Genomic DNA, 13,395 nt, shown 5'->3' on the forward strand with positions numbered 1-13,395 from the left:
GGTATAAATGTAAGCAATAAATAAAGTGTAGGTAGTTTTTAATAAAATAATTTAAGATAACTTTTGGGTTATTAGAATATAAATTTATGTCTAATCTTATTTATTTAGTTGACTCTTCTAAGAGTCTTAATTAGAAAAAAATATTATGTAATTCTAAATGACAGTATGTGCTTTATTGGCACACATTATGGAAAGACACATAAATATTACTTTTAAATGGAGTTATGTTTCTGTCTTGACTGAGTCATTTTGTAGAACCAAATGTTCACATTAAATTTTTTGAAAGGATGAAAGAGCTAGAATAGAAAAAAAATGGAGGAAAATAAAAGCATTTCAATTTTTCATATATGACTTTTGAACCAGACACCATTTTAGGTATTAAGACTAGAGTTGTGAAAAAAGCAGGTAAAGTCAGTAATACTCTCATGGGGTTTACATTCTAATTGGGGGAAAATACTTACAAGTGAACATATAAATATACAATGCTTTGTTATAAAGCAGAAACTAACACACCATTGTAAAGCAATTATACTCCAATAAAGATGTTAAAAAAAAAAAGTCCATTGGAGGAAAAATAAATAAATAAATATACAATGAGTGTTAATAAAGGCTATGTAAAATAAAGCAGAGTGATAAATAAGGTTGCATGAAAAGGAGGAATTTTATGAAGGAGGTAAAGGATTGTATCTATGATATGGTATCATTTAATCAAGCACATAATGAAATAAGGGGACATCCTAGGTAGAGGAAACAGGTAGTAAAATGTCCTGCGCTAAAAGTATGCTTTGAATTGTCATAGAGTAGAAAAAATCAGAGTTTATACAACTAGCTGAATGACTAGAGGAATGATAACAAATGATGTAACTCAACTAAAGTACGAGTGAATGAGTTGCAATAACCGTTTAAAAGCATTTAAGGACAGAACAGCATGTAACATTATTGTTATTCTCGTTTATTTATTTAACGCAATGTGAAGAGTTGGTGGTCATATGTGCATAAATTGAAAACAGCCTTTATTTTCTCTCCTCTTGTATGCTGCCATTTTTAAAAAATTATTATGAGAACATGTTGTTTTAAACAAATAAATCAGTGCTAACATAAATGATAATTCTATGAAAATGCTATGTTTATAGATAAAATGTACCAACAAAAATTTACACACTTTAACAAGGTAGAGAGAGAGCAAGAAAATGGCACCTGCCAGCACCTCTGGTGGACACTTTAAGAATAGCAAATAAACCTCCACCACATAGAGTCTGGGAGCTTTTCAAACTGCTGTTTCTGCCCTGGACCCCGGGGTGAGGGAATCTGTGCATGAGCCCTTTGAGAGCAGTTTCTCAGTTTGCTATAGCACTTTGGGGCTCACGGATTTGAGCCCCATTTGTTTTCAAAGCCAGATGCTTTGGGGGCTCATCTCTCAGGTGCAGGTCTAAAGAGGTGGGGTGCCGGATGTGGTGTACAAACCCTTTGTTCCTCAGAGAGAAGCTCCAGAGTAATGAGTTCCCTCCCAATTGTGGGTTGCTCTGCCAGGGGTGAGGTTTATGTCTTATCCTCTCCTATCCACCTCAGTGTGACCCTGCTATTGTCTAATGCAGAGCTGATCATCTGTTCTCAGAACTTTTTCAGAGGGAATTGTAGTATGTGTAGGTGTAGATTCAGTGGGTCCATGGGAGGAAGTGAGGTCAGGATCTTCCTATGTAGCCATCTTGGAACACAAAAAAAGGCTACTTGTACCTGATTTTAGGTGGGGGGACAGTTTTTCACTTTTGAAAATTGTTAGCTGTGGGTTTTCATAAATGCACTTTGTCAGGTTGAGGGAGTTCACTTCTATTCCTACTTTTCTGAGTGTTATTTTTCATGAAGGCATGTAAGATTTTGTCAAATGCTTTTTTTTGGCCGTGCCGAGTGGCATATGGGGTCTTAGTTCCCCAACCAGGGATTGAACCCACACCCCCTACATTGGAAGCGTGGGGTCTTAACCACTGGATGGCCAGGGAAGTCCCTCAAATAATTTTTTTGAATCAATAAGATGATTATGTTTATCCTTCATTATATTGAAATGGTTTACTTCGCTTATTGATCTTCATATATTGAACCATTCTTGCATTCCTGGGATAAATCCTACTTAGTCATGGTTTATAATCTTTTTAATATGTTCACTGATTTACTTTGCTAACATTTTGTTGACTATTGTAGCATCTATATTCATGAAAGATATTGGTCTATAGCGTTTTGGGGGTTTTTTTTTGCTCATGTTTTTGACACATTTTGCCATCATGGTAATGCTGCCCTCATAAAATGACTTAGGAAGAGTTCTCTTCTGTACTATTTTTTGGAAGAGTTTCAGAAACACTGATATTTATTGTTTTTAAAATACTTTTGGAATTCACCAGTGATGCCATCTTTTCCTGTTTTTGCTTTTGTTGTTGTTGAAAAGTTCACATCGATTTAATCTCTTCCTGTTATATGACTGCTCAGATTTTATATTTTGATATTTTGACACAATATTGGTAATTTAGGTTTTTCTAAGAATTTGTGTATTTCATCTGGACTACCGATAGTTGTACAGTTGTTAATAGTTAGTATTATAATCTTTTTTATTTCTGTAAGACTGGTAGTGATGTCCCTCTTTTTATTTCTCATTTTAGTAATTTGAGTCTTTGCTCTTTTTTTTTCATAGTCAGCCTACAAAGGTTTGCCATTTTTGTTGTTTTTTTAAAAGAATCAACTTTGGCTTTGTTGTCTCTTCTGTTGTTTTTATTGTCTATTTCACTTATCTCCACTCTAATCTGTATTATTTCCTTCCGTCTTTAAGCTTTGGTTTTAGTGAGCACTTCTTTTCCCTTAAAGTGCAAAGTTAGGTTATTGATTTGAGATCTTTCCTCATTTTTAAAATGAACACTCACAGCTGTAAGGATCTCTATGAGCACTGTTTTTGTTAACTATTCAATATTTGATGTGTAGTGTTTTCATTTATATTTGTCTTAAAGTATTTTTTATTTCTCTTCTGTTTTCTTCTTTAACCCATTGGTTGTATAAAGCATGTTTTTTAATTCAAAACTATGTGAATTTTCTTAAAATATTCTTTCTGTCCTTATCCATTTCTCTGCTCTCATTTCTTTTTTTACATCTTTATTGGAGTATAATTGCTTTACAATGGTGTGTTAGTTTCTGCTTTATAACAAAGTGAATCAGCTATACATATACATATATCCCCATATCTCCTCCCTCTTGCCTCTCCCTCCCACCCTCCCTATCCCACCCCTCTAGGTGGTCACAAAGCACCGAGCGGACCTCCCTGCTCTATGCGGCTGCTTCCCACTAGCTATCTATTTTACATTTGGTAGTGTGTATATGTCCATGCCACTCTCTCACTCTGTCCCAGCTTCCCCTTCCCACTCCCCATGTCCTCAAGTCCATTCTCTACATCTGCGTCTTTATTCCTGTCCTGCCCCTAGGTTTTTCAGAACCTTTTTTTTTTTTTTAGATTCCATATATATGTGTTAGCATAAGGTATTTGTTTTTCTCCTTCTGATCTATTTCACTCTGTATGACAGACTCTAGGTCCATCCACCTCACTACAAATAACTCAGTTTCGTTTCTTTTTATGGCTGAGTAATATTCCATTGTATATATGTGCCACACCTTCTTTATCCATTCATCTGCCGATGAACACTTAGGTTGCTTCCATGCCCTGGCTATTGTAAATAGAGCTGCAATGAACATTGTGGTACATGACTCTTTTTGAATTATGGTTTTCTCAGGGTACATGCCCAGTAGTGAGATTGCTGGGTCATATGGTGGTTCTATTTTTAGTTTTTTAAGGAACCTCCATACTGTTCTTCATAGTGGCTGTATCAATTTACATTCCCACCAACAGTGCAAGAGGGTTCCCTTTTCTCCACACCCTCTCCAGCATTTACTGTTTGTAGATTTTTTGATGATGGCCATTCTGACTGGTGTGAAGTGATACCTCATTGTAGTTTTGATTTGCATTTCTCTAATGATTAGTGATGTTGAGCATCCTTTCATGTGTTTGTTGGCAATCTGTATATATTCTTTGGAGAAATGTCTATTTAGGTCTTCTGCCAAATTTTGGATTGGGTTGTTTGTTTTTTTGATGTTGAGCTGCTTGTAAATTTTGGAGATTAATCCTTTGTCAGTGGCTTCATTTGCAAATATTCTCTCCCATTCTGAGAATTGTCTTTTCATCTTGTTTATGTTTTCCTTTGCTGTGCAAAAGCTTTCAAGTTTCATAGGTCCCATTTGATTATTTTGTTTTTATTTCCCTTCCTCTAGGAGGTGGGTCAAAAAGGATCTTGTGATTTATGTCATAGAGTGTTCTGCCTATGTTTTCCCCTAAGATTTTTATAGTGTCTGGCCTTAAATGTAGGTCTTTAATCCATTTTGAGTTTACTTTTGTGTATAGTGTGATCTATATTTCTGTTTTTGTGCCAGTACCATACTGTCTTGATTACTGCAGCTGTGTAGTATAGTCTGAAGTCAGGGAGCCTGATTCCTCCAGCTCCATTTTTCTTTCTCAAGATTGCTTTGGCTATTCGGGGTCTTTTGTGTTTCCATATAAATCATGAAATTTTTTATTCTAGTTCTGTGACAAATGCCATTGGTAGTTTGACAGGGATTGCATTGAATCTGTAGATTGCTTTAGGTAGTATAGTCATTTTCACAATGTTGATTCTGCCAATCCAAGAACATGGTATATCTCTCCATCTGTTTGTATCATCTTTAATTTCTTTCACCAATGTCTTATAGTTTTCTGCATACTGGTCTTTTGTCTCTTTAGGTAAGTTTATTCCTAGGTATTTTATTCTTTCCGTTGCAATGGTAAATGGGAGTGTTTCCTTAATTTCTCTTCCAGATTTTTCATTATTAGTGTATAGGAATGCAAGAGATTTCTGTGTATTAATTTTGTATCCTGCTAGTTTATCAAATTCATTGATTAGCTTTAGTAGTTTTCTGGTAGCATCTTTAGGATTCTCTATGTATAGTATCATGTCATCTGAAAAAAGGGACAGTTTTACTTCTTCTTTTCTGATTTAGATTCCCTTTATTTCTTTTTCTTCTCTGATTGCTGTGGCTAAAGCTTACAAAACTATGTTGAATAATAGTGGTGAGAGTGGACATCCTTGTCTTGCTCCTGATCTTAGAGGAAATGGTTTCAGTTTTTCACCATTGAGAACAATGTTGGCTGTGGGTTTGTCATATATGGCTTTTAGCATGTTGAGGTAAGTTCCCTCTCTGCCTACTTTCTGGAGGGTTTTAATCATAAACGGGTGTTGAATTTTGTCGAAAGCTTTTTCTGCATCTATTGAGATGACCATATGATTTTTCTCCTCCAATTTGTTAATATGGTTTATCACATTGATTGATTTGCAGATACTGAAGAATCCTTGCATTCCTGGGATAAACCCCACTTGACCAGGGTGTATGATTCTTTTAATGTGCTGTTGGATTCTGTTTGCTAGTATTTTGCTGAGGATTTTTGCATCTATGTTCATCAGTGATATTGGCCTGTAGTTTTCTTTCTTTGGGACATCTTTGTCTGGTTTTGGTATCAGGGTGATGGTGGCCTCGTAGAATGAGTTTGGGAGTGTTCCTCCCTCTGCTATATTTTGGAAGAGTTTGAGAAGGATCGGTGTTTGCTCTTCTCTAAATGTTTGATAGAATTCGCCTTTAAAGCCATCTGGTCCTGGGCTTTTGTTTGTTCGAAGATTTTTAATCACAGTTTCAATTTCAATGCTTGTGATTGGTCTGTTTATATTTTCTATTTCTTCCTGGTTCAGTCTCGGAAGGTTGTGCTTTTCTAAGAATTTGTCCATTTCTTCCAGGTTGTCCATTTTATTGGCATATAGTTGCTTGTAGTAATCTCTCATGATCCTTTGTATTTCTGCGGTGTCAGTTGTTCCATCTCCTTTTTCATTTCTAATTCTCTTGATTTGAGTCTTCTCCCTTTTTTTCTTGATGAGTCTGGCTAATGGTTTATCAATTTTGTTTATCTTCTCAAAGAACCAGCTTTTAGTTTTATTGATCTTTGCTATTGTTTCCTTTATTTCTGTTTCATTTATTTCTGATCTGATCTCTATGATTTCTTCCTTCTGCTAACTTGGGGGGGGGGGTTTGTTCTTCTTTCTCTAATTGCTTTAGGTGTAAGGTTAGGTTGTTTGTTTGAGATGTTTCTTGTTTCTTGAGGTAGGATTGTATTGCTATGTACTTCCCTCAGAACTGCTTTTCTGCATCCCATAGGTTTTGGGTTGTTGTGTTTTCATTGTCATTTGTTTCTAGGTATTTTTTGATTTCCTCTTTGATTTCTTCAGTGATCTCTTGGTTATTTAGCTGTGTATTTTTTAGCCTCCATTTGTATTTTTGTATTTTTTACAAATTTTTTCCTGTAATTTATATCTAGTCTCATAGCATTGTGGTAGGAAAAGATACTTGATACGATTTCAATTTTCTTAAATTTACCAAGGCTTGATTTGTGACCCAAGATATGATCTATCCTGAAGAATGTTCCATGAGCACTTGAGAAGAAAGTGTATTCTGTTGTTTTTGGATGAAATGTCTTATAAATATCACTTAAGTCCATCTTGTTTAATGTGTCATTTAAAGCTTGTGTTTCCTTATTTATTTTCATTTTGGATCATCTGTCCATTGGTGAAAGTGGTGTGTTAAAATCCCTTACTATTATTGTGTGACTGCCGATTTCCCCTTTTATGGCTGTTAGCATTTGCCGTATGTATTGAGGTGCTCCTGTGTTGGGTGCAGAAATATTTACAATTGTTATATCTTCATCTTGGATTGATCCCTTGATCATTATGTAGTGTCCTTCTTTGTCTCTTGTAATAGTCTTTATTTTAAAGTCTATTTTGTCTGATATGAGAATTGCTACTCCAGCTTTCTTTTGGTTTCCATTTGCATGGAATATCTTTTTCCATCCCCTCACTTTCAGTCTGTATGTGTCCCTAGGTCTGAAGTGAGTCTCTTGTAAACGGCATATATATGGGTCTTGTTTTTGTATCCATTCAACCAGTCTATGTGTTTTGGTTGGAGCATTTAATCCATTTATATTTAAGGTAGTTATTGACATGTATGTTCTTATTACCATTTTCTTAACTGTTTTGGGTTTGTTATTGTAGGTCTTTTCCTTCTTTTGTGTTTCCTGCCTAGAGAAGTTCCTTTAACATTTGTTGTAAAGCTAGTGTGGTGGTGCTGAATTCTCTTAGCTTTTGCTTGTCTGTATAGATTTTAATTTCTCCATCGAATCTGAATTAGAACCTTGCTGGGTAGAGTGATCTTGGTTGTAGGTTTTTCCCTTTCATCACTTTCAATATGTCCTGCCACTCCCTTCTGGCTTGCAGAGTTTCTGCTGAAATATCAGCTGTTAACCTTATGGGAATTCCCTTGTATGTTGTTATTTTTCCCTTGCTGCTTTTAATATTTTTTCTTTGTATTTAATTTTTGATAGTTTGATTAATATGTGTTTTGGGGTGTTTCTCCTTGGATTTATCCTGTATGGGAATCTCTGAACTTCCTGGACTTGATTGAATATTTCCTTTCCCATATTAGGGAAGTTTTCAACTATAATCTCTGCAAATATTTTCTCAGGCTCTTTCTTTTTCTCTTCTTTTTCTGGGACCCCTATAATTCGAATGTTGGTGCATTTAATGTTGTCCCAGAGGTTTCTGAAACTGTCGTCAATTCTTTTCATTCTTTCCTCTTTCTTCTGCTCTGTTGTAGTTATTTCCACTATTTTATCTTCCAGGTCACTTATCTGTTCTTCTGCCTCAGTTATTCTGCTATTGATTCCTTCTAGAGAATCTTTAATTTCATTTAGTGTGTTGTTCATCATTGTTTGCTCTTTAGTTCTTCTTGGTCCTTGTTAAATGTTTCTTGTATTTTCTCCATTCAATTTCCAAGAGTTTGATCATCTTTACTATCATTACTCTGAATTCTTTTTCAGGTTGACTGCCTATTTCCTCTTCATTTGTTTAGTCTGGTGGATTTTTACTTTGCTCCTTCATCTGCTGTGTGTTTCTCTGTCTTTTCATTTTGCTTAACTTACTGTGTTTGGGGTCTCCTTTTCACAGGCTGCAGGTTCGTAGTTCACGTTGTTTTTTGTGTCTGCTCCCAGCTGGTGAGGTTGGTTCAGTGGGTTGTGTAGCCTTCCTGGTGGAGGGGACTGGTGCCTGTGTTCTGGTGGATGAGGCTGGATCTTGTCTTTCTGGTGGGCAGGACCACGTCCAGTGGTGTGTTTTGGGCTGTCTGTGACCTTATTATGATTTTCTCTGCTAATGGGTGGTGTTGTGTTCCTGTCTTGCTAGTAGTTTGTCATGGGGTGTCCAGCACTGTAGGTTGCTGGTCGTTGAGTGGAGCAGGGTCTTAGCATTGAGATGGAGATCTCTGGGAGAGCTTTCACCATTCGATATTACATGGAGCCGGGAGGTCTCTGGTGGATCAATGTCCTGCACTTGGCTCGCCCACCTCAGAGCCACAGGTCTGACACCCGGCCAGAGCACGAAGACCCTGTCAACCACACGGCTCCAAACTCCAGAACTCCACACTCCAAGGGCCCTCCTTTGGATGTGTTGCCTTCCCCTTCCACCCTACACTTTCCTTTTAAAGTTCTTTGTTGTACATCTTCCTGTCATTCATCATAGAAGTAAATGTATGTGGTATATGTGGTACATACATATAATGGAACATTACTCAGCCATAAAAAAGAACCAAATAATGCCATTTGCAGCAACATGGATAGACCTAGAGATTGTCATACTGAGTGAAGTAAGTCAGACACAGAAAGACAAATATATGATATCGTTTATATGTGGAATCTAAAAAAAAAAAAAGTTCAAATGAACCTATTTACAAAACAGAGATAGAGTCACAAATGTAGAAAACAAACTTGTGTTTACCAAGGGGGAAAGGGGTGGGATTAAATTGGGAGACTGGGTTTGACATATACACACTACAATATATAATATAGATAACTAATAAGAACCTACTCTATAGCACAGGGAACACTACCCAGTACTCTGTAATGACCTATATGGGAATAGAATCTAAGAAAGAGTGGATATATGGATATGTGTAACTGATTCACTTTGTTGTACAGCAGAAACAAACACAACATTGTAAATCCACTCTACTCCCATAAGAATTAATTAAAAATAATAAAAATTTGAAATTTAAAAATTTAAAAAAGAATTAAATGTAGTCAGTAAACATTTAGAGATATTACCACCTTTATCACCACCAACACCAGCATCTTTCCCAGATTAATAAAAACAAGAAAATGTCAACTTATTTCAGAGCTTATTGAAGGAAAGTCCTCTCCTTAGAATATTGTGATAAACCTATTGTGCCTGCAGAAATCGAAGTCCACGTTAAGAACTTTCTGTAAATGGGAAGTAACCAATTCCCTACAGAACAACAATGGGTTTGGAGTCTAGAACCTTCACAAAGCAAGGACAAGAGGAACCTGTTGATCAGAGTAGTAACTTTCTCCTAGTAAGTGTTTCTTAATGAGGTGACCATCAAAATGTGCCGCTCAGATCTCCTCCTTCAGGAAGGATTGCCCCAGATGCTGAGTTGAATCCACCACTGTGTCCATGCCATGGCCGTACTGCCCACAGGCTGCTTTTAGCTAATGTTTGACTGTGTTAGCAATACTAAAGCAAATCTATTCCTGCAAGATGCAGGGCTCCTATGGCTAGAGACTGTGCCTGAGGAGATGACATTGGCCTGGTTAAAACTCTCTTAGAACTACACTGCAGTCTGAGACTCTGGCCATCCCACCCTCCTTCCCTCTCTTCCTCCTCCGTAAGTATCAGATCTACATCACAGGCCAACATCTCTCCCTGCCTCTGCTGGCTCCAGCCCCCTTTTCTCAGATGAGCTTTTACCCCAATATCTCTCACACATCTAATCTTGTCTTGGTATCTGCTTCTCTGAGTATCCAGATCAATGCACTTAATAATAAGGAACTGGCAGCTCATAGCATACCTTCTAAAATGTTATATTATGTTGTCTGTATTTTAATTAGGCATAAGATAACTCTTCAGTAAAGTGTATAGAGTCTTATCAGGATGTGAATTCATTATTTTCTAGTTAGACATTTCCCCCACCATAAAATTATTTGGTAAATAACCTCTCCAACTACACACACACACACACACACACTGACAGATAACGATAGATGATAGACCAACAGGTAGATATAGAGATACAGAAATACAGAGATGACAGAAATAGAGATAGAGATCTATAAAGAGAGTAAGAGGCATAACTAACAGTTTGGGCCTTATAGACATCCCAACAATGTGAACTGAAAATCTTATGGAATACCAGCTTAATAAATATAATTTATGCCTGAGTGTACTACAGAGTAGACTTCCAATTATTTAACTATTTTTTTAAATTTTATGTAATACCTTATATTAATTTGCTTGTGAGCCATGTGAGCATGGAATACATAGATGAACATGTCCTGCCTTGTCCCAGTAAAGTATCCACTGTATTAGCTGTCTTGGGCAGAGAATTCCTAGAATAAGAACAGGTATTTGGGTGATCAGAAAGCTCTAAAAATGCCTAATACAAAATAATGGAATAAGCAAACACAGGTTCTGGTGCAAACCTGAATTCCTCTAGAGCAGTAAGTGCGGTCAGCTGGATTCCTGCATCAGAATCACCAGCAGTAATTGGTGAAATTGTTGCTCCCAAGGTCCCATACCCAATACCACCCAATCAGAACTTCTATGAAGAATGGAGAAATATCCTTTTGAAACAAACATCCAGTGACTCTACATAAACTAAAGTTTATATAAAGTTGTGCAAATCAAATCTTCTTTTAACATTGACCCACATTAAGATACCAGAGCCTACTTATCTTCATTTTTACTGATGTTCCTCGGTCAATGTTGATAATCCTTAGGGGTCAGCGGTTGAGGTCACATCCCCAGTGACCCTCTGCTAAGCCTCTCTCTAAAGTCTTTACTTTTGTTTTGTGCTTGTCTAAACTAGGACATGAAAGCTCCTGAGAAGATGGCATGTATAAGAACTCCACAAGGAATTTTTCTGCATTGATAATTGATATTCCCACTCATATTCTTTAATTTCTTTTGTTTTTAAGTTTGCTCTTTAAAAATAGTTTTTTGAAGGAAAGTATGTCAGTAGGCTTTACTTCTTTCACCCAAGTTCCCCTTGGGATTAGTTAAATCCAGTCCCTGTAAATCAGGGAAGAAAAGTAGAGTTATTGCAGCAACAAATTACTCACTCCATGAAGTGCTGGATCCATCACTACAGTATTTCCTAATAGTTTTGTTTATAAAATATGGCACATGATAAACACATTCTTGGTTAATCAAATATCTGAGTTACCTTCATCCAATTCTCCAGGTTTTTTTCCCCTGAGGGATAATGAATGGGAGTGGGGATACAGGTGGAATTGGGAACAGTGGCTCTAACAATGCACCCATGCTCTTACAGGCAACCAATGGCTGAACCAGGATGCAAACCCAGGTCAAGACAATCCCAAAGTCTAAGCACTTTCTATTTTGCTGTGGTCAGCTATTTTGCATGAACAAGTGTGTGTGTGTGTGTGTGTGTGTGTGTGTGTGTGTGTTTTCACAGTCATAAGTCCCCTTTCCAAGCTCCCGTTACCCCAGATGTGTCTTGGTTTCTTAGGACCATTCACTTGTTCCCTCATTCCCCCAAACAAGGATCCACACAGACAACTTGCTTCTGAAGAAATCTTTCAGACAGGAGTTATATTATTCAAAATGAAGAGCTGGTAAGAAAGAATCGATATTTCCTTAGAAATAAACAGAGAAAAGGATGCTCTGATTTCAGATAACCATCCCTAATTCATTTAACTGAAATATCTTTACAACAGTCAGGAAAATGCATCAGACAACCTTAGATGGATAGAAAGAAGATTTAAACACATACAGCCCAGCTAGCTACAATTCTGTGTTCACATACCAACTTCTCAATCTTTATCTTGAGTTGAACAATTCATTCCCATAGAGTTGCAGACCTGAGTCTTAAGCTATTTATTCAATTATTCAACAAATAGTTTTGGGCACCTTCTATATCTCCAGCCCAGTGGTTCTCAACTGAGGGCAATTTAGCCTCCCAGGGAAACATTTTTAATGTCTGGAGAAATTTTGGGTTATCATAAACAATGGGTAGGAGCTGATACTACTGTCATCTAGTGAGTAGAATCAAGGATACTGTGAAATATTCTACAGTGTGCAGGACAGTCCCTCACAACAGAATTATCCAGCCCAAAATGTCAACAGTGCCCAGTTGGAAGCACCTTTTGTTACACGTACAATATACATACAAGTTGAAGAGGAGGAGACAGTCTTTGTCCTCACTGAGCTTACACACGGCTAATGGAGGTGGAAATTAATCAAACATGTAAAATTACAGCAGTGACAGTTGCAATGATGGAGGGATACATGAGATTCCAAAAAGAAAGTTCCCAAAAGTGCTTTTGACCCTGACATGACGAAAGTCAGGGAAAACTTCCCTGAGGAAATTGTAATGGAACTGGGACAAAGGATAAGTAGGAGTTACTTCGGTAAAGAGAAAAGAAGAGGGGCAGTCTCAGCAGAGTGAACAACATATGCAAAGGTCTGGTGGTGGGAAGAAGGATGGTGAGAAGGGACTGCAAGAAACACATGGTCTTTGGAGCAAAGAACTAGGAGGAGGATAGAAGTTAGTAGGTTCAGCCTTTACATGGCCTGTAAGCAATATTACGGTTCATCTTTGACATAAGAGCCATACTTTACTTCCACTAAAAAGTAATTGAGAGCAATGTGGCTGGATGAAGCTTGCTGTAGAGGAATAAGAATATGCTTTAGAGTCAAGCAAACTCCATCTCAGCTACTTGCTGCATCTATTCTTGGTCAAATTACTCAAATTCTATCAACCTTTTACCTTTGACTTACACCTGTAAATAGAAATATCACTCACTTTGCTGAGTTCTTGTAAGGATTAAATAACATAATAATAAAATGTGTAAATGGGATACCAATAGTACTTCCTTCTTAGAATTGTTGTAAGGACGAAATGAGTTAATATATGCAAAATGTGTGAAATATATTTAGTGCAATATAAGACATGCACATGCACACACATCAAAGTACTACATTAATCACTCTAGACCCATGCAGAGGGCTTACCTTTGAATATATGGGGCACGTGGGATCATACATTCACACACAGACATATAAACATCTATAAACACATAACCAGGCAACAATTTTTCAAGGAATAAGCTAATTTGCTAAAACCTAGGGGAATGTCTCTGCTCGTGGAGAGTTCAACAAAGAAACATACCATGGAAAAGGTGAAACATTTGATAAATATTCA

The 13,395-nt window shown here is 37.0% G+C and overlaps 1 pseudogene across 1 annotated transcript in view; it reads left to right on the forward strand.

Moving 5' to 3' along the window:
* Positions 1-13,395, forward strand: part of LOC309605840 — a 37,975-nt pseudogene that overhangs the window by 7,691 nt on the left and 16,889 nt on the right. The window lies entirely within an intron of this gene.

Source organism: Balaenoptera borealis (assembly GCF_965194805.1).
Source record: "Balaenoptera borealis genome assembly, chromosome: 11".
Classification (NCBI taxonomy): Eukaryota; Metazoa; Chordata; class Mammalia; order Artiodactyla; family Balaenopteridae; genus Balaenoptera; species Balaenoptera borealis.